Source organism: Lissotriton helveticus, chromosome 9 (assembly GCF_964261635.1).
Source record: "Lissotriton helveticus chromosome 9, aLisHel1.1, whole genome shotgun sequence".
NCBI classification, from domain to species: domain Eukaryota; kingdom Metazoa; phylum Chordata; class Amphibia; order Caudata; family Salamandridae; genus Lissotriton; species Lissotriton helveticus.
In genome coordinates this window covers 563,594,329-563,615,196 of record NC_136070.1, presented here as the reverse complement: position 1 = coordinate 563,615,196, position 20,868 = coordinate 563,594,329, and the positions used below count along the sequence as shown (strand labels likewise).

General features: G+C 49.2%; 1 protein-coding gene across 1 annotated transcript in view; it reads right to left on the bottom strand.

Moving 5' to 3' along the window:
- PYGM (glycogen phosphorylase, muscle associated) overlaps positions 1-20,868 on the bottom strand; it is a 162,945-nt gene that overhangs the window by 35,024 nt on the left and 107,053 nt on the right. The gene's annotated exons all lie outside the window — the stretch shown is intronic.

Below are 20,868 nucleotides of genomic sequence, written 5' to 3'. Positions count from 1 at the left end.
CCTCTTCCGGGTACAAGCGTATGCCACCCAGCGATGGCCTAGAGCAGGGTGCTTGATATTGGACCTAGAGAAGGCATTCGACTCGGTGGAGTGGCCGTACCTGGGAGCGGTACTGGAAAAGTTCCAATTGGGTGGTGGATACGAGGCCATGGTGGACTTGCTTTATGGCAGGCCGACGGTTCGGGTCCGCACGGGCGCGCTGCTCTCGGACGCCATCCGAGTCTGCAGGGGCACTAGGCAGGGCTGCCCCCTGTCGCCTCTATTGTTCTCTCTGGCCATGGAGCTTCTAGCCACGATACTTAGGGCACGGGGGGCCGACTGGGGCATCCCACTGGCGGACGGTCTCCATGCAGTATCGCTGTATGCAGATGATTTACTGTTGTACGTCAGGGATATGACCAACATCCCGGCCTCCTTGGCCGACATCTTCCGAACTTTCGAAGAGATATCGGGACTGCGAGTCAACTGGTCCAAATCGGGGGCTTACTCCTTCCACCCGGACACGCCCGAGTGCGATGTGCGCCTGGGCGGAGGCAGGCTACAGTGGTATCCCACCACGTTCCGCTACCTGGGGATAAGAATCTATCGGACTCCGCTGGATGTCCTGGAAGGGAACCTCCTACGAGCGATTGCCTCGATTCGAGCGCAGATTACGTTCTGGAACACCTTACCCCTTAATGTGCCGAGTCGGATAGCGCTTACCAAAATGATAGTGCTGCCTAGACTGCTGTACTATTTCGCTAATATACCGACTTATGTGCCGAATAAAATTTTCCGGGATCTGGAGATCCTGCTGCGAAGCCTCATCTGGAATAAGGGTCGACCCAGAGTAGCGCTGACCAAGCTCTACATGCCAACGGAGCTGGGAGGCCTGGCGGTTCCCAACATGGAACTGTACTATCTTTCGGCACAGATGCAATGGGTGTCGGGGTGGCTTAGCGGCAAACACCTTGAGGATACTGCCTCGGACGCTGCGGCCTGGACGCAACCGCAAATCAATACCCTGTTCCACCCGCTAACCCGAACCTCCTGCCCCCCACAGCTACACTTGGCGGTGGCACGCAAGTGCTTCCTGCGCTGTTTGCGACTCACCCGGACTACAACACCGTATGCCCCGACCATGCCCATTCTAGGCACCCCGAGCCCAACGGGAGCGCTGACTGGGACTCGTCTGACTAGCTGGACACAAGCAGGGGTGGATACCCTAGGCGACTTGTATGCTGAGGGAACGCTGCTCACCTTTGCGGACCTGGCTGCTACCACAGAGCTCCCAGCTGGACAGTTCCTGTTACATGCGACCCTCTTGCACACACTCACTACCTCCTGGGGCGATGTGGCGGAGGAACTACCGATGCATAGTTTTATGCAGTACCTCCACGTTATGGGGAATGGCTCACACGTCATTCACTGGTTGGCGCAGGCTCTGCAGACACATTCACAGCCATCCACGTTACAGCTGCGTGACAAATGGGCGACGGACAGAGGGCGGGCCTGGACTGACAAAGAATGGGAAATGATACTAGCCGGACCGACATATATCCCGCGCAGCCCCCGCTTCAAAATTATACAATTCTATATTCTACACCGCGCTTACCTTACGCCTGACAAAATTAATAGATACTTTGCCACCACAGATGCTGCCTGCCCGCGCTGCTCTCTGACTGGGGCAGACATTCTACACATGCTGTGGCGTTGTCCTGCTGTACACGCATACTGGGACGAGGTCGTGACACTCCTCACACGCAGCGCTGACGAGCAGATACCACACACGTGGGAAGCGTGTATCTTAGGGTTGTATAAACGCACGAAGCTTAATAAAGTGCGGACGCGCTTCTGGGACATGAGGCTCATAACGGCTAAGCGCCTGATCACCAAGCATTGGAAAGCAGCGACCCCCCCCCACTTTCGACACTGGCGCGCTTCCTTCACTAATTGGGCGCGAGCGGAGGGCACAGTCCTTCTTCGAGAGGAAACAGCGGGACTCCGCAAATTTCCTATTGCCCAGCTTTGGAATGATCTCCTAAAGACATTCCAGCGCGCCAGCCAGGAACGGGGGATCACTTGAGACGCCGCCCCCCCCCCACCCATCCTCCTGCAGGGGAACGATTACCACATAGATGGCCTGCACCGCCACCCCGCGCACCGCCGACTTACGCCCTGACCCTGCACTATGGATGACGCCCATCTGTCCTTGACTGAGACGGGGGACTCACACCCCCCCCCACCCCAACTCTCTCTCCCCCCCCCTCCTCGACTGTCCCTATACATTGCATGAAGTTTCGCTGGACCCCACTTTACAATAGATGCCCCACATCGGAACCCGCAACGATCTCCCCCCTTTCCCCTCCCCTGTCTTTCACGCTTTCCCCACCCCCCAGTTTTCCCAGCCAATGTATGGGCGTAGGGAACAGTTTGTTTACTGGTCAAGTTCCCTGACCGGACCCCCTTTCCTTGCTTTAAATGAAGACACTAGAGATACCACGTTACTAAAAGGAGGCAATCCCTCAAGGACCTCAAGCTAACTGCGGATTGCGGAGAAGCGAAGCCGCTCACACACTGCAAGAGGTACACACAGACACTTGGCCACGTATGTGTTGAACATGGATTAGATACTTTGTTCATTAGACGCTGTCATGTCCCTAGCGCCCTCCCAGTGATGTAACTGGGAAGACACACAGGCACCCTGCTGCTAGATAGTTGAGCCTTGTCCAACATGGCTGCAGACTAACCCTGCTGACCACACCTGCTTACTCCTATGCCTCAGTGAGCTATACTAACACGCACATTGCCAATACTCGGACAGCAAAACTAACTCAGCATTGGAGACGCATATATAGCCGACTCCCCTCCCCATTTCGGGCTGCCCTTAGCTGACTCTCACACGACCTATGGGGCCCTGGGAGGTTACAATCATGACGACATTGCTGGGTGACCATTGCGACACAAATTTTGATGATAAAATGCAAAACCATGAGATCTGCCATTAATATCATTAGTCAACAGATGGTTATACAAGTTACCACATGGAATTCGCCGCCGGACCCCCGGGTTGCCGGCTGAATGGCTGTGTCATCCTGTTCAGAACCTAGCAAACTGTTATACGTTCACGCAGTCATTGTGGAGATGTGGATTGTGAAATGTATGATAACCGCTTACTGTATAATAAAGATCTTTTAAAAACTTTAAAAAAAAAAAAAAAAAAGATAAAAAGCATCGACAAAGAACCTTGACTGGTTCATCCATAAAGCATTGCACCTGAACGGTAGGTACCTGTACGCAAAGTTTAGGAGTTTTATTGTGGTGGTGAACAGGTCTATTTGTGGAGTGCCCCAACATTGAACAGTGTGGTAGAACTTGCAAGTGGAGTTCACACTTGTGGACTTGTTGATATGTACTACTGAGCAGGTCAGCCAAGTTGTTCTCCACTCCATAAAGGAATTGCATCATGACCTGAATCCACGAGTAGATTACCCAATGCAACATCTTCTGTGCCAGGAATGACAGGGCATTACCCACTTTCTCCAGTTTCTGTAGGGACTACATGGCTGTCATGTTGTCTGTTTTGTTTGGTACTACCTTTCCCTGCATTAAGGGAAGCTAGGCTTTCAGTGTGAAATGCCTGGCAAGGACCCCTATGTAACTGAGGTGATGCCAACACTGCCTGTATGGGCATTTGGTTAAGATGTAACCCCCAATCTCTAAGTCTCCTTGGGCGGTGCCTGTGATGATGGTAACTGTGAGAGGCTGGTTCACCATATACTATACCAAAAGGAGGCATAATGTGTAGTGAGTCCAGTGGATCTCCAGAGGTTGTACAGAGGCTAAATAGATAGCACTAATGCTCTATTTTGTGGTAGTGTAGGGGGAGCAGTTCGGCTCATCAGAGGGTTGTTGTACACACAGTGGCAATGAGACCCGCACTCAATGGATAAATTCAAGACCAATTTATAACAATACTACTTTGGTATATTTGTTTACTAAGTCCAAAAAAACTTTCATAGAAGCAAAAAAGTTTTAAAATAAAAATACTTTTCAGTTTCAAAAGTGGACACAGTGCAATGTTCAGTCTTTGCAATGTTAACCTATGTGAGGAACTAATAATGAGATTTTGCAGGTGAGTATACAACTTACAGTTCCAGCCTGCGGGGTGTAGGGTCAGCAGAGGAGAAGATGCAGGTAAATATCAACCCTGCACCACCACCACCAGCACTGGGGCGACCGGGTGCAGCTGTCAAATCTGGAGTTAGGGCCTGATGTTAACCAATGGAGACTGGGGGCTCCTGAAAACACGCTGCTTGCAGGTAGGTAAAAGCAGCTGCTGGGTTCAAACTTTGGACGTTTAAGCAAGCACAGGGCAGCCACAAAACATACACCACAAGTGGCACAGGGGTAGCCGGGTGCAAACACGGTGTCGGGTGCCCAATGCAAGTAAATGGAAGAATTTGGTTTTGAAAACAGGCGGCAGGTGTGAACCGAAGGCTGCACGAAGAACACCAGCAGAGGTAAGTTGGGATGCTGTGGTTCGCAGGGACACAGTTGTCGAGCTCTCAAAGGTCCAGGGACTTCGGGCGCAGCAGTAACCTTTGATGTTGGGTTTCTCTTACAGGAGCAGTTCGCGATTGGAGGAGTCTTTGGATTCACACTGCAGGCATTGTCGTTAAGTCAGAAGGGGTTAGCCAATGCTGGACTTGGACTCAGGATCACTGGGGAACTTTTTCTGGACCGGTGGGCCACCTGGACTCAGACCGAAGGCGTCGGGTGCGGAGTGGTCAGGAATCGCTAGTCCGGAGGGCACCAGAGTCCTGTGTATTGGTTTTTTGGGTACAGCTATGCTGTCATTTTTGGTCATTTTCAAAGGCAGGCAATCTTCCCAGGGCTTTTGGAGATCGCTGCCTACAAGAAAGGCATTGTTTTCTTTTGAAGGATCTTTGAAGCTGCAGGCAGGACGGTAGGGCTGGGGACAAGTCAATCATGGTCTTCAGCCTTCTCTGCACTGCTCTTCTTCGTTCACTCTTCTTAGGTTGGCAGGAAGTAGTTCTAGGGTTTGGGCGAGACACCTAAATACTAGATTTAGAGGCGATACCGGGCAGTATCAGGAAGGGACCAATGGGTTCCTAAAATGAGGTGGCTACACCCACTATTAAGCCAGCCTCCTGTGGGAGGTGGCATCGCCCTAGCCCGGATTGGAAATGGCCCACCATCTTTAAGATGGTGGGCACTAAAAATGTGCCTTACTTCATCTCCTGCACCTAAAGGGTGGAGTTGGTGAAGGAGGCACACTTCTTATTCTTCCTAGGTTTTCCCGCCGGTTCCCAGGCCAAAAGTGGGGGTTTGAACTGGGGGCTGCCATCTGCTGCTAGCAACAGAAGTTGGGGTTGCATTACAAAGGCGGCAGCCTTTGAAGTTTCCCTCTCGAGCACTGTCCCATCCTGGGGGAGGAGGTGTGACACCTCCGCCCAGGATATGCTTTGTTTCTGGCTACAGAGAGCAGAGGATCTCCACCCAGGGTTCCGGGATGTCTGGTGGTGGCAGGCTGCCTAACACCAGTCAAAGACCACACCAGGGTTGGTAGGTTTTCAGGGAGCACCTCTGAGGTGCCCTCTAAATATATGGTTAATAAATCTAACCCTGGCACCAGTGTGGGATTATTAAGAGGAGGTGTTTGGTACCAAACTCTCCTGGGTTCAGAGAAGCTATCATAGTGAGGGGAACTCGAGTTGTCAAGTTTCCAGCCCATGTACTCTTCATGGCTTCCCTGGCACTTACAATATCGTTATACAATATAGTTGTAAAAGGTTTTCATAGATTTTCCAGCTCCACACTTAAAAACATTTCACAGAAAAACAGTCAATGTTATCCTATGGAGGAAAATAGTGTTGTCAGTTCAAAGGTAAGTACTTTGTTGTGAGAGTTGGTATTCTGGGGTTAGACTCAGGGGTCCTCCAGAGCCAAGGATGCACTCTTGCTTGTTTCCGGTCCAGGGAGGACCTGGCTTGGCAGCTCGGTCTGGACTGTTACCATGAGGCAAAGGGTCAAGATGGATTTGCATATGGCTGGGTCGAAACTGGGGTGGTGTGGGGAGAAAAAGATAGATGGATTAAACCCAGATCCTTGTGATTGGGGGTGAATGTTTGAATTGTCCAGCATTCCGTCCATCAATTGTTTTTTTTGCACATGTCGCCCTAAGTGGGAGGGTATGCCAAGACGTGGGTCCCGTGCTCACTACACTACTGGATTCAAGCAAGCCTGGCTGATGAAGAGTGGTGCCCTGAAACCGGTCCCAGGATGCTTGTTTCTGGTCCAGGGAGGATCTGGCTTGGCAGTTCGGGCTGGACTGTTCCCAAAAGGAACAGGGTCAAGAAGGATTTGCATATGGCTGGGTCCATACTGGGGTGGTGTGGTGACTGGGGGTGAATGTTTGATTTGTCCAGCATTCTGTCTATCAATTTTTTCTTTTACCTATACCTTAGGCAGTGCTGGTTGGCATGGCACACTGCCGACTTTGTCATTTTTCGCTGCACCAAGGCATGCAAGCTGCAGTGGAAGTGGCATGGCTGTGCGGAGGAGTCCCTATGGGACCCTCTGCAGTTCCCATGCCTAGGTACCAATGGTACCATTTACCAGGGACTAATAGGGAAGCTGAGGTTGTTAATGGTGAAACCGTTTTAGAGAAGAGAGAAGAAGCATTGGAACAGGTGGCCTGGTTGGCAGAGTCCCTGCACACTACAATTGAAACCACATAATTTTCCCAGTAAAAAGTGGGGGGTAACCATGTCAAAAGAGGCACTTTCTCATACTAACTAGTAGAATGGGGAATAGGGAGGGTTGCCATCCCGCAGATTGTTGCTGTTCCACCACTGCAGACAGCAATGGGCACTGGCCTATAATAGATCTTCCCACTGACCCCTCTGCTTGGGATCACTGAACCTCAAGGCAGGCTTGTGGCTGCAGCATGTGGTGCTTGGTGTGGGGGTACTGTGGTGATACAGGAAGCCATCATACCAAGCAAGTGCATAAAGGTTCTGACTGAGAATTGACGATTTGGCTGAAAATGAGGTGAATGCTGCTGTAATGATAGTACTTTGTTGGCTTCGGTAGGCTTTGCCTGCGACGGAGTTTAGAATTGCCCCTAGCGAGGGCTGGATTTGCAGGGAGTTGAAGGTAGGATTTGGTGTAATGTATTGTAAACTTGAAGCTGTTTAGGAGTGATATGGTCCGAAACTAGTTATTTACCTGTAAGCATAGTTTTGCAGCTCTAGATTCACATGCCTGGTTGTCTGATAGGCAATAACGCTTGTTAGCGCTATTGTTCAACCAATCGTCGAGGTAGGAGAAACCATGGATTCCCCGCCACTCTTCTTAGGTGGGGAACTACTGCTAGACGCCTTGTGAAGACCCTTGGAGCAGTGGTGACACTAAAGGGGAGCACCCTGAACAAGTAGCGATGACCACTTACCATTAATCATAGTTAGCACAAGTGGGAGGTATGAATAGGGACGTGAAAGTTCGCATCTTTGTGGTATAGTTCCGCCATGTAATCACATTGTTGCAGCAGAGGAATGACATCCTGGAGAGTGGCCATATGAATTATTCAGAGAGGATGCAGAGATTTTGGGGCCGTAGGTGCAAGATTGGTTCGGAGGGAGCCGTCCTTCTTGGGGATGAGAAAGTAAAGAGAGTATACCTTTTGCCCAGCTGGTGAGGAGGCACTGGCTCTATGGGCCATTTTTGGAAGAGCATTTGTGCTTCTTCCTGTGTAAGTATGTGATGGTTTGCATGGTTGCAGGTGGGAGTGGGTGTGAGAAGTTCTAGGTAGTAGCCGAGGTGAACCATCGCTTAGCTGGTGTGATTTCCTGTCTGCAAGGGAAGAAATCCTGCAGTCTCCCTACGACAGATGCTGCGTGATTTGGGGATTGAGTGGTGGTGAAGGGGGGAGGAGAATTAATGTTTGGAAGTAGAGGCCCCTTTTGCAGACCCTCCTTTGCCCAGGTCTTGATGTTGTTGCCCCTGTATGCACCTGTATGCACTGCTGGTGTACCCTGGTGACACCTGCTGATGGCATGACTGCTGCTGTTTCTGATATGAGGGGTAGGATCTGGTTGAAAGGACCCCCTGGGTGATGGCTTCGGCAGAGTTGCTTTCCTTCTTGATTTTCTCTAATATCTGATCAACCTTCAGAGCCAAAAAGTTGTTCTCTATCGAAAGGCAGATTGAGCAGTTGTTGCTGGACCTCCATCTCGAACCCTGAAATGGGGAGCCAGGAGTGGCGTCTAAAGAGGACACTGATGTTGACCTCACCAGATACAGTGTCTACTCTGTCAAGGGTGCAGTGGATGGTGGCACAGGAAATTGTTGCCCCTCTGCGACTATTTGTTCTCGCCTCTTTTTTTATTTCTCTGAGAGAACCTGAACTTATTCTTGCATCTTGTCCCACTAAGTCTTGTCACAGTGGGAAAGGAGGCCGACAGAGTGGCCATCCTCCAGCAAGAAGCGAGCTGCTACCCTTTTACCAGCCTCAATCAGACTCTTGCTCTTCTAATGGGACGGAGGAGTGTTTCCTGTGGCCGAAGCCCTACTCACTTGCACGCTGCATGGAAAACCAGGGAGTCTTGTGGAACATGACACCTGATGTAGCTTGGGTCACTAGGAGAACATTTGTATTATTTCTGTACCTGTGGTGTTGATGGACTCCTCAAATGTGTCAGGGGGTGATCTGAGCATACCCTTCAACAGTGGGAAGAACATGACAGTACTCTTGGAATAGTCTTCTTCGTGGAGGACATGCACATCTACCTTGTGGAAAGTGGCCGCTGGCTAAATCACCTCGTGGTATGAAAGGTGTAGTCTGGGGGAGATGCCCTACCATAATGCTGATCCAAGTCTGGATCCCCCAGAGGATCAACTTCGTAGTGGTCCCGTGGGTACTGGGTTGAATGGTGCCTGAATGATTCAGCAGGGCCGGAGGGGTTGCCTTTCTCATAGGCTAACGGTTTTGGCAGCCCCAGTGGTTTCAGAGTCGATGGAGGCCTGGGGATAAGGGCTGGCCTCAGTGCCAGTGTTGAAGGCTTAAGGCGTATGGATGAAATTCTGCATCGACGGCTTTACAGGGTCAATGCCTTAAATCTGGAGCTACATCTGCTCCAAAGCCCTTGGATGTTGCAGAGCAGAGCTCGAAGGCAACAGAGGCCCCTAAAGGCTGGGAAGTGGTCGAAGGGATCAATGCCCGGCACCCTTGAGGACGGTGCTCTGCTTGATGTGGAGGTATTTCTGTGAGGGACGGAGGTTTGAGGTGAGCAGGATCCCTTCTTCTTCCCTCTGTCTGAGTCAAAGGTAAAAAGTCACCTCTGGACAGTGCAACGGTTGATGGTATGGAATGCCCGAGGGTCAAAGTACTCACCTTCCTCGAAGTGGCGCAGGGCCTGTTCTCCCAAGATGTCCGGGTTGTAGTCAGAGGCTTGCCATTGTATTTTCTGTGTGGCCCACTTACTTTCCCTTCAACACCAGAGGGTTTTCTTAGAGCAGAAGGTAGGGCAGGTTTGGCATGCAGTGTCGTCGGAAGAGGTGCAGAGGTTGCAAACCTCGTGGTAATCAGGTCATGGATATTTAGCATGGCATTTGAGAGAGAATTGAAAAGGCATACATTCTCTGTAATCTACCCCTGAGGCGAAAAGCCGGGGGCCACGCAGCCTAACTCTGAAAGCGCCTAATTGCATATTTTGATCTTGAAGTACTGCACATTATTTTAAAAAGTGTAAATATTTTAATGGTGTTTTTTAGCCGTACTTACACGCACGTTGGGCGAGATTAGCATCGCGCCAACGACCTGAGGCACTTTTTGCATTCTCGGTGCAGCCGATCTAGGGGCTGACACCGGAAATACACACCCCTCAGACGCCATCTTGAGGGGAGGAAACGGACGCGCTCCAGTTGTTGGACGCTCCGTGCCCTCCCGTCATATTTAAGGGGCGGGAAGGAGTAATCGGGTGATTCTCTGTAATCTACCCCCGAGGCGAAAAGCCGGGGGCCACGCAGCCTAACTCTGAAAGCGCCTAATTGCATATTTTGATCTTGAAGTACTGCACATTATTTTAAAAAGTGTAAATATTTTAATGGTGTTTTTTAGCCGTACTTACACGCACGTTGGGCGAGATTAGCATCACGCCAACGACCTGAGGCACTTTTTGCATTCTCGGTGCAGCCGATCTAGGGGCTGACACCGGAAATACACACCCCTCAGACGCCATCTTGAGGGGAGGAAACGGACGCGCTCCAGTTGTTGGACGCTCTGCGCCCTCCTCAGAACTCCCCCACTAACATGCATAAATATTATCAGTCATCTCGGCCGCAGCGGGCGCGCCGGCGGCGCGCCAAAGGCAAGCCCGTCTGCGCCCGTCCGCGACCTCACGCGGCCCGGGGCCCGTCCCCCTGGTCAGAACACCATAGACCGGTGTGGGATGGTAACTTATACGAGGCAGCTGCTATTACATCTGCGTAGGGTGCCTCCGCCGGAATGCTTACACATGCTGTACGTGGAGCAATGGCCTTCCAAGTGTGTGAGTTGTGGCTATACAATTCACAGAGACCGAGAGACGGGCAAGGAAGGTAATGAACTCTCGGCCTTACTATTGAATTGTCGATCATTGAAATGTCATAGCATGAACATTTATGACATGCTGATGGATGATAACCCTGATCTGGTCTTCTTGACAGAAACCTGGCTGGATGAGCAATCCCTCCCAGATATTAGAGAGGCCCTCCCCTCCGGCTATAACATTCTCCATATTAATAGAGGGATCCAGAGGGGGGGGGGGGGATAGCCATTATCCATAAAACCGAGCTGCCATGTTCACTTGAACCGGTTGCCATTAATAACTGCGAAGCTGGGCTATTTTCTATTTCGGTTGGCCCGAACTGCACTATTAAGGGTTACCTTATCTATCGCCCTCCTGGTGTGGCTACCGTGTTCATTGAGAGTCTCCTGGAGGCTATAACGCAATCTGCCTTACGCCATAATAAGTTCATGATTGTAGGAGACCTTAACGTGCATTTGGATGATGTTAACTGTCGAGAGGCTGTATCCTTGATCAATTCCCTTAGAGCGCTGATGTTTGTTTTGGCTGATAATAGAGCCACACATCAAGCGGGGCATTTGCTGGACCCAATCTTTGTAAATTGGGAAGATATAAGTGTATCTGCCCCGATTAAGATTGTGTGGTCCGATCATTATATGATCCCCCTTAAAATTGGAAGACTGCCCAAAAGGGCGCCTCTACAGAAACCCCCCGCCATCAGGCGCAGGGACTGGAAGAATTTCAGTTACGATGTCTTCAGTCAAACCCTAGGACAGGACCCCCCAAAGCTCAGTGACAATCTGGTTGAGGCATGCAGGAGGTATGATGATTGGGTTGGGGGTGCACTGGATAAAGTTGCCCCCTGGACTCAAAAAGCTGCGGCACGGAGCACGAAATCTGCTCCGTGGTTTACCGCCGAGCTGCGTGCCGCCAAAGCTAAATGTAAGACTTTGGAGCATAGATGGAGAGCGGAATATGTCCCCTCACTACGTGAAGTCTATAAGAGTGGATTAAGGTCCTACCACAGTCAGATTAGGAAATCGAAAAGAGATTACTATCATAAGAGGATTGACTGTTCAGAGAACACATCTAAAGAGCTTTTTATGATTTTGAAGGAACTCTCCGCCCCTCTAGTGAGTTCTGGGGAAGTCCCCCCTTCGACAAAGCCTTACAATGAGATTGCGGACTTTTTTGTAGGGAAGGTAGAAAAGATCTATGGATCTTTTCAGATTAACCCAGAATCCACAAATCCCCCTAATCCTAGCGGTGAGAATCAGGCAATGAACAAACTTAGGGAGTTTGTGGTCCCCCGAGTAGAGGAGCTAATTAACATTTTATTGGACATTCACTCTGGCTCCCCCTTGGATGTGGTCCCTACGAGGATTCTTCGCTGTCATCTTCCCCAGGTAGCGGAGCATATAGGTAACATGGCTTCACTTTCCTTTCAGGAATGTCTAGTTCCGGACAGCTGGAAATTGGCCCAAGTTGTCCCGATAAAAAAGAAAGCCCACATTAGCATGACACAACTGGATAACCTTAGACCAATCTCCCTCCTTCCCTATTGTGCGAAGGTAGTGGAGAAATTGGTTAACCGACAGCTGGTGAGCTTTGTGGAGGAAAATAAGCTCCTCCACTCGTCTCAATCGGGATTCAGGGCCAAACAGTCGACGGAGACCGCCCTTCTTCTATCTACGGAATTGTTGCGGAGTAGGGCTGATGAGGGTCATACGGCCGCACTGGTCCTATTGGACTTAAGTGCGGCGTTTGACACCGTATCACATCCCGTATTACTAGACCGTCTAAGTGAGAAGGGAATAACTGGTCCTGCTCATGAGTGGTTAGTCTCCTTCCTCATGAACAGGAGATTTCAAGTGCACTGCCCTCCATGTAAATCCAGTATAAGATGTCTCAGACAAGGGGTTCCACAGGGCTCGATCCTGAGCCCCACGTTATTTAATCTGTACATGGAACCCCTTGCCAAACTGGTGGAGTCATATGGTGTTGCCATGGTCTCATATGCAGATGATACACAACTGGTGCTCAATCTATCCCGTGATCCAGTTGTGGATGCTGAGAAATTCTCGGCCTACTTGGTGGCACTTGATGGGTGGATGAAGCAGAACTATCTCCGCCTTAATGGTTATAGGACTGAAGTTCTTATCGTTGGTCCCTGTCCTTCCATCTGGACTTCTGCCTGGTGGCCCGTAGAACTGGGCTCTGTCCCTGCACCGGTGGACACAGTCAAAAACCTTGGCATACTTCTGGATTCTAATCTAGCCTATACTAATCATGTTGATAATGTTGCTGGCAAATGCTATGGCATTTTGAAGGTCCTGAGGAAAATCCTTGACCTATTGCCTCCCAGCACCAGAAAAACAATGGATCATGCCTTAGTTACCTCCCATTTGGATTATGGGAATTCCCTCCTATGTGGACTCAGTAAAAAAGGCCTAATGCAGCTGCAACGCGTCCAGAACGCAGCTGCTAGGCTCGTCCTGAACCTCCCTAGGAGGGCCTCTGGGAAACATGCATTGCGTTGCCTGCATTGGCTTCCAATTAAAGAACGCATTAAATTTAAAACTATGTGCATTGCACATCGCATAGCTCACAAAAAGGCACCTTCATATCTCCAGGAGTTGCTTCCTATCTATCGTCCTTCGCGCCTTCTTAGGTCAATGGGCAGCATGCTATTAGTGGTTCCTCGGATCCACAGAGCAAGGATGGGAGGACGATCCTTCAGACTCCTGGCCAGTAAAGACTGGAATGACCTACCCATCGAATGGAGGATGGAACCGTCTGAAGCTAGGTTCAGACAGAGGTTGAAAACCCATCTCTTCCCCGAGGTTAATTAGTTTAGTTCTTCCTCCCGGTCCTAGTGCTACTTTCTGAGCTGGGCTGATATGATGATTATTGGGATTTTCAGCGCGGGGACGCACTGTTCTCTGTGCAACCATGTGCTTAACAAATGCTATTAATAATAATAATAATAAATACATTACATCACAGTGAGCGCATTCTTTGAGGGAAACTTTTCGAAGAAGAGCTTCCGGCCCCCAAGAAAGCCACAGGCCCTAATAGTCAGAAGTCCATCCAAAGTCGGTCACCTGAGGCAGTAGTCATGGAGAATGCTGACAAAAAGGAATATGCTACTTACCAGTATGCATCTGTTCTTGGCATGTAGGGCTGCTGACATTCATATCTGTGCATAGATCGCCGCCTAGTGTTGGGTCCGGATGATTGCATATTGTTGTCCTGAAGAGTCTTCGAAGTATCAAGAGATAGGTGGCTCCTCCCCTGGACTACAGTGCGCATGGGCATCCTCTCCATCCTCAGATTGTTTTTCGCCATTGTGGCAGAGATGGAGTATGATACAGTAAGTGATGTCCATGCTAGAGATTAATTCTGAGTGCTATAGCTGCAACAGGCACCGGGGAGGAGGGCGGGCGATATGAAAGTCAGCAGCCCTACATGCCAAGAACAGATGCATACTGGTAAGTAGCATATTCCGTTCGAGGCATGTGGGCTGCTGAATTCATATCTGTGCATAGAATGGATAGCAGTCCCCCCCTTAGCGGTGGTTACCCGTGCCAGCTGCAGCAGTCTGAAAAAGAGTCTTGAGAACAGCTTGTCCTACAGCTGCTTGCTGTTTGGAGTGTATATCTACACAGTAGTGTTTGGTAAATGTATGTGAAGTAGACCATGTGGCTGCTCTACATATTTCCTCTAGAGGAATGTTTCCTAGGAAAGCCATGGATGCCCCTAACTTGCGTGTTGAATGCGCTCTTGGGGGAACTGTTAATGTGCGTTTAGCCTTCTGATAACAAATCTGTATGCACTTAACGATCCATCTGGCTACACCGGATTTGGAAATGGGGTTGCCTTTATGCTGTGGTGAAAAGGCAACAAACAGTTGCTTAGTTTTCCTGAAATGTTTTGTTCTGTGTATATAGTACAGGAGAGCTCTCTTAATGTCTAGTGTATGTAGAGCTCTTTCTGCCACTGAATCTGGATTTGGGAAGAACACTGGCAGTTCTATTGTTTGATTGATGTGAAACTGGGATATCACTTTTGGCATAAATTTAGGGTTTGTACGTAGCACTACCCTATTTGTGTGATTTTGGATGAATGGCTCCTGAATAGTTAGGGCTTGCAGCTCACTAACTCTTCTAAGTGATGTAATTGCCACTAAAAAAGCCACTTTCCACGTTAGGAATTGTATTTCACACGAGTGTAGAGGTTCAAAAGGTGGTCCCATCAGTCTGGTTAGAACCACGTTCAGGTTCCAGACAGGTGAAGGTGGGTGTCTTGGAGGAATCACTCGTTTGAGTCCCTCCATGAAAGCTTTAATAGCAGGTACTCTGAAGAGTGAAAGGTGCTGCCTGTTTTGAAGATAAGCTGCCACCGCAGCTAAATGTATACGTATGGAACTGTAGGCTAGATTGCATCTGTGTAAATGTAACAGATAACATATGATGTTTTGAGTTGATGCATCAAGCGGATTTACGTCATTATTGTTACAATAGATGACAAATCGTTTCCACTTTGCCGCATAGCATGCTCTGGTTGTAGGTCTTCTTGCCTACTTGATAATATTCATGCAGTCAGGAGGCAAGTTCAGGTAACCAAACTCTATGACTTCAGGAGCCAGATCGCAAGGTTCAACTGTTGCGGATCTGGGTGCTGAATGTCTCCATGGCTCTGCGTTAAAAGACTTTAGAAATCGCAAAATGGAATGTATGGAAAAAAAAAAAAAAAAAAAAATCGCTATTTTTTTGCGATTCCTTAATCTTCCTTATTTGCGAATTCACATTTTGCGAATTCGCAAATAAGGAATAATTTCCCATGCATTCCTATGGCCAGGAGGCCCATAGGAATGATTGTGAAGTAATTCTCAAATTGCGAATTCGCAATTTGCTAATCGCAATTTGAGAATTATTTCAAGGGTGCAGGGGTGTCTCAAAGACACCTTGCTGCACCCCTGAAATGTACATGTGTGTGCATATAGCGCACATACATGCCCTATGGGCATGTGTGTGCGTCACATGCCACCATCAAAAATGCTAAATTGTGCATTTTTAAAAGACTTCGCAAATTACCATCAACTACAGGTTGGTGGTAATTTGCGAATTCTTAAACAAAAATCGCAATTCAAAAATGCTACATACATAGCATTTAAGGAATCGCAAAATTGCGATTCCTTAAATGCTATGGCAAAATAAGAAATCGCAAATTTTTGCTATTTCTTATTTTGCGAATTTTTGATCCATGCCAAAACATGCAAATAGACCTTTTGCGATTCGCAAAGGCCCAAATTCTGCGAATTTCGGCCTTTGCGAGTCGCAAAAGGCTTGATACATCTGTCCCTGGGTGTTAATTGCAGCCTTTGATGAGGCACCACGGAAAGTTCTAGGAACGTGGTGTACCACGGTTGCCTCGCCCACGTTGGAGCAACTAGGATGAGGGTCATTGAGTGTTGTCGTAGTTTGCGTGCCACTAGTGGTATGAGTGGGGCTGGTGGAAAAGCGTACGCAAATATGCCTGACCAGTTCATCCATATCGCATTGCCCTGAGACTGCGGATGTGGAAATCTAGCGGCGACGCTTTGGCATTTTGCGTTTTCCCTTGTGGCAAACAGGTCTATCCCTGGGTGACCCCACTGCTGGAAGTACGGTTGTAGCACTGAGGGATGTATCTCCCACTCGTGCATCTGGTGTCTGTGTCTGCTGAGCAGATCCGCCATCTGGTTGTCCCTGCCTGGGAGGTGATCCGCCATGAGGAATATGTTCCTCTGAATGGCCCACTTCCACATGCTTTGCGCTAGATGTGACAACTGTGGAGAGTGTGTCCCTCCCTGCTTCTGTATGTAGTACATGGCAGTCATGTTGTCCGTCCGGATCAACACGACTTTGTTGCACAAATGTACTTTGAACGCCTTCATTGCCATAAAGATTGCCATCAGTTCCAGCAGGTTGATGTGCATCCTCTTTTGCTGTGTCGTCCATAGTCCCTGCACTGTGTAATGGAGGACATGCGCTCCCCATCCCAGGAGAGATGCGTCCGTCGTCAGCACTATTTGTGGTACAGGCTCTTGGAACGGTCGTCCCCTGCAAAGGTTTTGTGGGTTCCACCAATGCAGAGAGTTGTATGCGCGACCGGTCACCAACACTAGGTCTTTCAATTGTCCTTGAGCCTGGTTCCACTGCCGTGCTAAGCACTCCTGAAGCGGACGCATGTGTAGTCTCGCGTGAGGGACTATGAAGATGCAGGAGGCCATCATGCCTATCAACTGCATAAACAATCTTGCTGTGAGCGAGTGTTGGGGTCTGAATTTCTGAATCAGTAATTGAATGCTGTTGATTCTTGCTGAGTTTGGTTGTGCCTTTGCTGCCAGCGTGTCTATTGTTGCTCCCAGGTACTGTTGTACGTGGGCGGGTTGAAGATGAGACTTTGGGTAGTTTAATGAGAATCCGAGGCTGTGTAGGAGGTGAATAGTGCGGGACATGTGGCTGGCACATTGCTGGGCTGACTTTGATTGGATAAGCCAGTCGTCCAGATAGGGGTAGACGCGAATATGGTTCCTCCGTAGGTGCGTAGCTACTGTCGCTAGGCACTTGGTAAACACCCTGGGGGCTGTTGTCACCCCGAAAGGAAGGACCTTGAACTGGTAGTGCTGATCCTGTATGGTAAACCTGAGATATTTGCTGTGTGCTGGATGTATTGCTATGTGGAAATCTGCGTCTTTTAGGTCTAGTGTTGCGAGGAAATCTCCCTGACTGAGCAATGATAGAACCTGCTGTAAAGTGAGCATGTGAAAATGTTCTGACAAGATGTATTGGTTTAGGGGCCTGAGGTCCAGTATTGGCCTGAGAGACCCGTCCTTTTTGGGGATTAAGAAGTACAGCGAGTATACCTCTGTACCCTGTTGCTGTACAGGTACGAGTTCTATGGCCCCTTTTTGCAGCATGCTGATGACTTCTTGCTGCAATAAGTGTATGTGCTCTGCGGACATAGGACGGTGTTTTGGGGGTATGTTGGGTGGAGTGGAGGTTAGCTCTAGACAATAGCCGAACTGGATAAGTTGTCTCACCCACCTGTCTGTGGTAATGCTTTCCCAGACTGGCAGGAACTGTTGTAATCGTCCCCCGACCGGTGTTACATGGTCTCGGGCAGTGACAAGGCGTCACTGTTTAGTATTGGCGGAGGATCTGGTGTTGTTATTCCCTCGTCCTCTGCCTTTGTTGCGGTTGCCACGGTATCCACCTCTATTGTTTTTATTATAGGTGGTCTGCGTGTTCCCTTTATTGTATGGAGTCTGCTGGGATGCTTGGCATCGTGCGGCTCCTCTGTTACCTGAGCGACGAAAGGAGCCTCCTCTGAATTGTTGTGACTGCAAGGCACCCATAGACTTGGCTGTCTGTGTCCTTTTTAATCTTCTCTAATATTGTGTCCACATCAGGACCAAATAAATAATCAGGGTTCACAGACTGATTTAACAATGTGGTTTGAATCTCAGGTTTGAACCCAGAGATGCGTAACCAAGCATGTCTCCTGAGCATGACACTTGTATTGATGGCCCTGGCTGCGGTGTCTGCTGCTTCTAGCGCACATTTAATGGATGCATTAGATATGAGTTTTCCCTCTTGTATTAGTGTTTCTGCTCCCTCCTTGTAGGCATCAGGCAAATGTTGTAGCAGTTGCTCTAGTGTGTCATAATGAGCCCTATCATATCTGGCTAATAGGGCTTGTGTATTAGAAATTCTCCACATATTAGCTGCTTGAGCAGCCACCCTTTTTCCAGAAGCTTCTAATATTTTAGACTCCTTGTCTGAAGGAGGAGCATTACCAGTGGTTTGTGAGTTGGCACGCTTACGAGCATTTGACACCACCAAAGAGTCCAATGGCAACTGTCCCTTAATATATGTAGGGTCCACAGGTGCGGTCTGTATTTTCTTTCGATTCTGGGGTTAACAACCCTTGCTCTTGTGGTTTCCTTGAAAATGTCTCCTGCGTGTTTAAGGACACCTTTCAATATTGGCAATGTGTTGACTGATTTTTCTGAAGTGGAGAAAGTGTCAAATAGGAAGTCTTCTTCAATTGGGTCAGCATGCATTTCCACATCATGATTGTGTGCTGCCCTTTCTATTAATGCGTTAAACGCAGCTGTATCCTCTGTTTGCGAAGTCTTGACAGGATAAGAAGGAGTGTCATGAATAGTTAGTGACTCCCCCTGGTCGACAGGGTCTGTCCAGGCTTGAGTCTGGTCATCTTGATCCGTGTCCACAGGGTAATTAAATTCTTCATTGTAGTCATACTCCATATCCTCATCATTGCGTGTGGGTGAGTATGCAGAGGTGTCCTGGCCATGGTACCTTACAGTCTCAAAAAGGACAGGTGATGTGGAAGAATCTCTTTTCTTTTTGAGTGGAATTTTATATGTTTCAAGAGGATTTTCTGACCTGATCTTCCTCTGATAAATAGTAAGTCTGCCAGTATCGGAGTCGATATGTAGCTTCGACTGCTCACTATAGGAGGGCTCTTGGTACACAATGTCCTCTTCTAGAGAATGACTCCTTTTCCCCATGGACACCTTCTTGGACGTTTCGATCCCGGTCTTCGGATCGAGCGTCTTAGGCCGTGCAGTTGGGGGCAATCCGAATGTTATCGGTGGCATAGTATTTGTAGACTGACTGACCTTTTTTGGGGCTGGCGTCGTCATTGGTCCGACCGACTTTGTCTTTTCGCCAATAGGTTTTTGGCTTTGCGTCGACTTAGGCGCCTGTTGCGTTGGAGGCGCGCTCTTCTGCCTCGACTCGACGTGGTCCTTCGAGCTGCTTTTGGACTTCGGCTCGAGGCCTTTGACGAACTGTGGCCTGTACTCGTTGCTTTGGATCGAGAACCTTCTGAGACTCTAGTCCCTTATTTGTGTCGCTGTACGTCGACCTCGTTGGTTCGACGTGCCGGACTTCAGTAATGGACTTTAGCGTACCGATCCTCGGTTCGACACCCCTTATTTGTGACCCCGCAGGCTTGTCGACACTTTTCTTCTTTGTCGAATCCTATGGATCCGAACTCTTCGATCCGAAGACTGTCTCCAGCAGTTTCGGTTTCGTTTTTGACTCCATGGCTTTCGGTTTCGATTTAACCAGTGACTGGTAATGGTCGACCGATGGCTCGTGTGATATATTCTTAGCCGGGCCGAGACGCGGGGCTATAGAATGTTCGTCATGATCTTGGCTAAGGCCTTTTGGTGATGCCTTTACCTGAGCCCTTGGAAGTCTTTCAGTGTCTGTTTCGGGCCCCGTACTCACTGTTGGGCCTGGTTCATCGCTCGAGCCGTCATCGACGGCTCCGATGGCCGATGCATCGTCTCTCACCTCGACGACGTTTTCATCCTCGACGATTTCTTCGTCGTCTTCATAATAGTTGGAGTCATGCTCCGAACCGGGATCCGACTGCTGTTCTGGATCCTCAGTCTCGAGTGTCGACCTCATCGTCCTCTTCATCCAAGATATTCACCGGGTCGGGCGCTGGCCTCGTCATCGTCTGCCTCGCTGCGCGTCGAAGTCGAAGCGTTTTCTTTGACCTGAATTGAGCACAAGCTAGGCAGTTGGCCTCATTGTGCTCCGGAAATAACCACTTGTTGCACACCGGGTGTACATCGATGTGTGGGTACTTAGAATTACATAGAGGGCATCGTTTGAACGGGCTCCGTTCCATCGACGATCGGGCCTCTGGTGTCGAAAAGGCCACGCGGCTCTCTTCGACGTCCTGCTCGAAAAGAACTGGAACAAAGTACTCGGGACCGATCGAAATGACAATACCGACGACCCCGAAGGCCTTTTGGCCTTTAGAAAAGTTTCCGAACTTGAGTAAAGAAAATACATCCGAACCCAATGGCGGAAAAAAACAATCTGAGGATGGAGAGGATGCCCATGCGCACTGTAGTCCAGGGGAGGAGCCACCTATCTCGTGATACTTCGAAGACTCTTCCAGGACAACAATATGCAATCATCCGGACCCAACACTAGGCGGCGATCTATGCACAGATATGAATTCAGCAGCCCACATGCCTCTGACAGGCTTTTTTATCCAAATATCCGAATCAAATTATACTGTCTAGACCCAAGCTTAACCATGGAACGCGTCGAAACCTGGAGTCCCAGTAGTGCACGTCCAAACCAATGGCAGAAAACAAGACAACCTAACATGGAGTCAGTGCCCTAGTGCATTGCCATCTGAGGGAGGAGTCACAGTGAATCTTGTGACTCGAAAGACTTTGTTTGAAGAAAAGCAACTT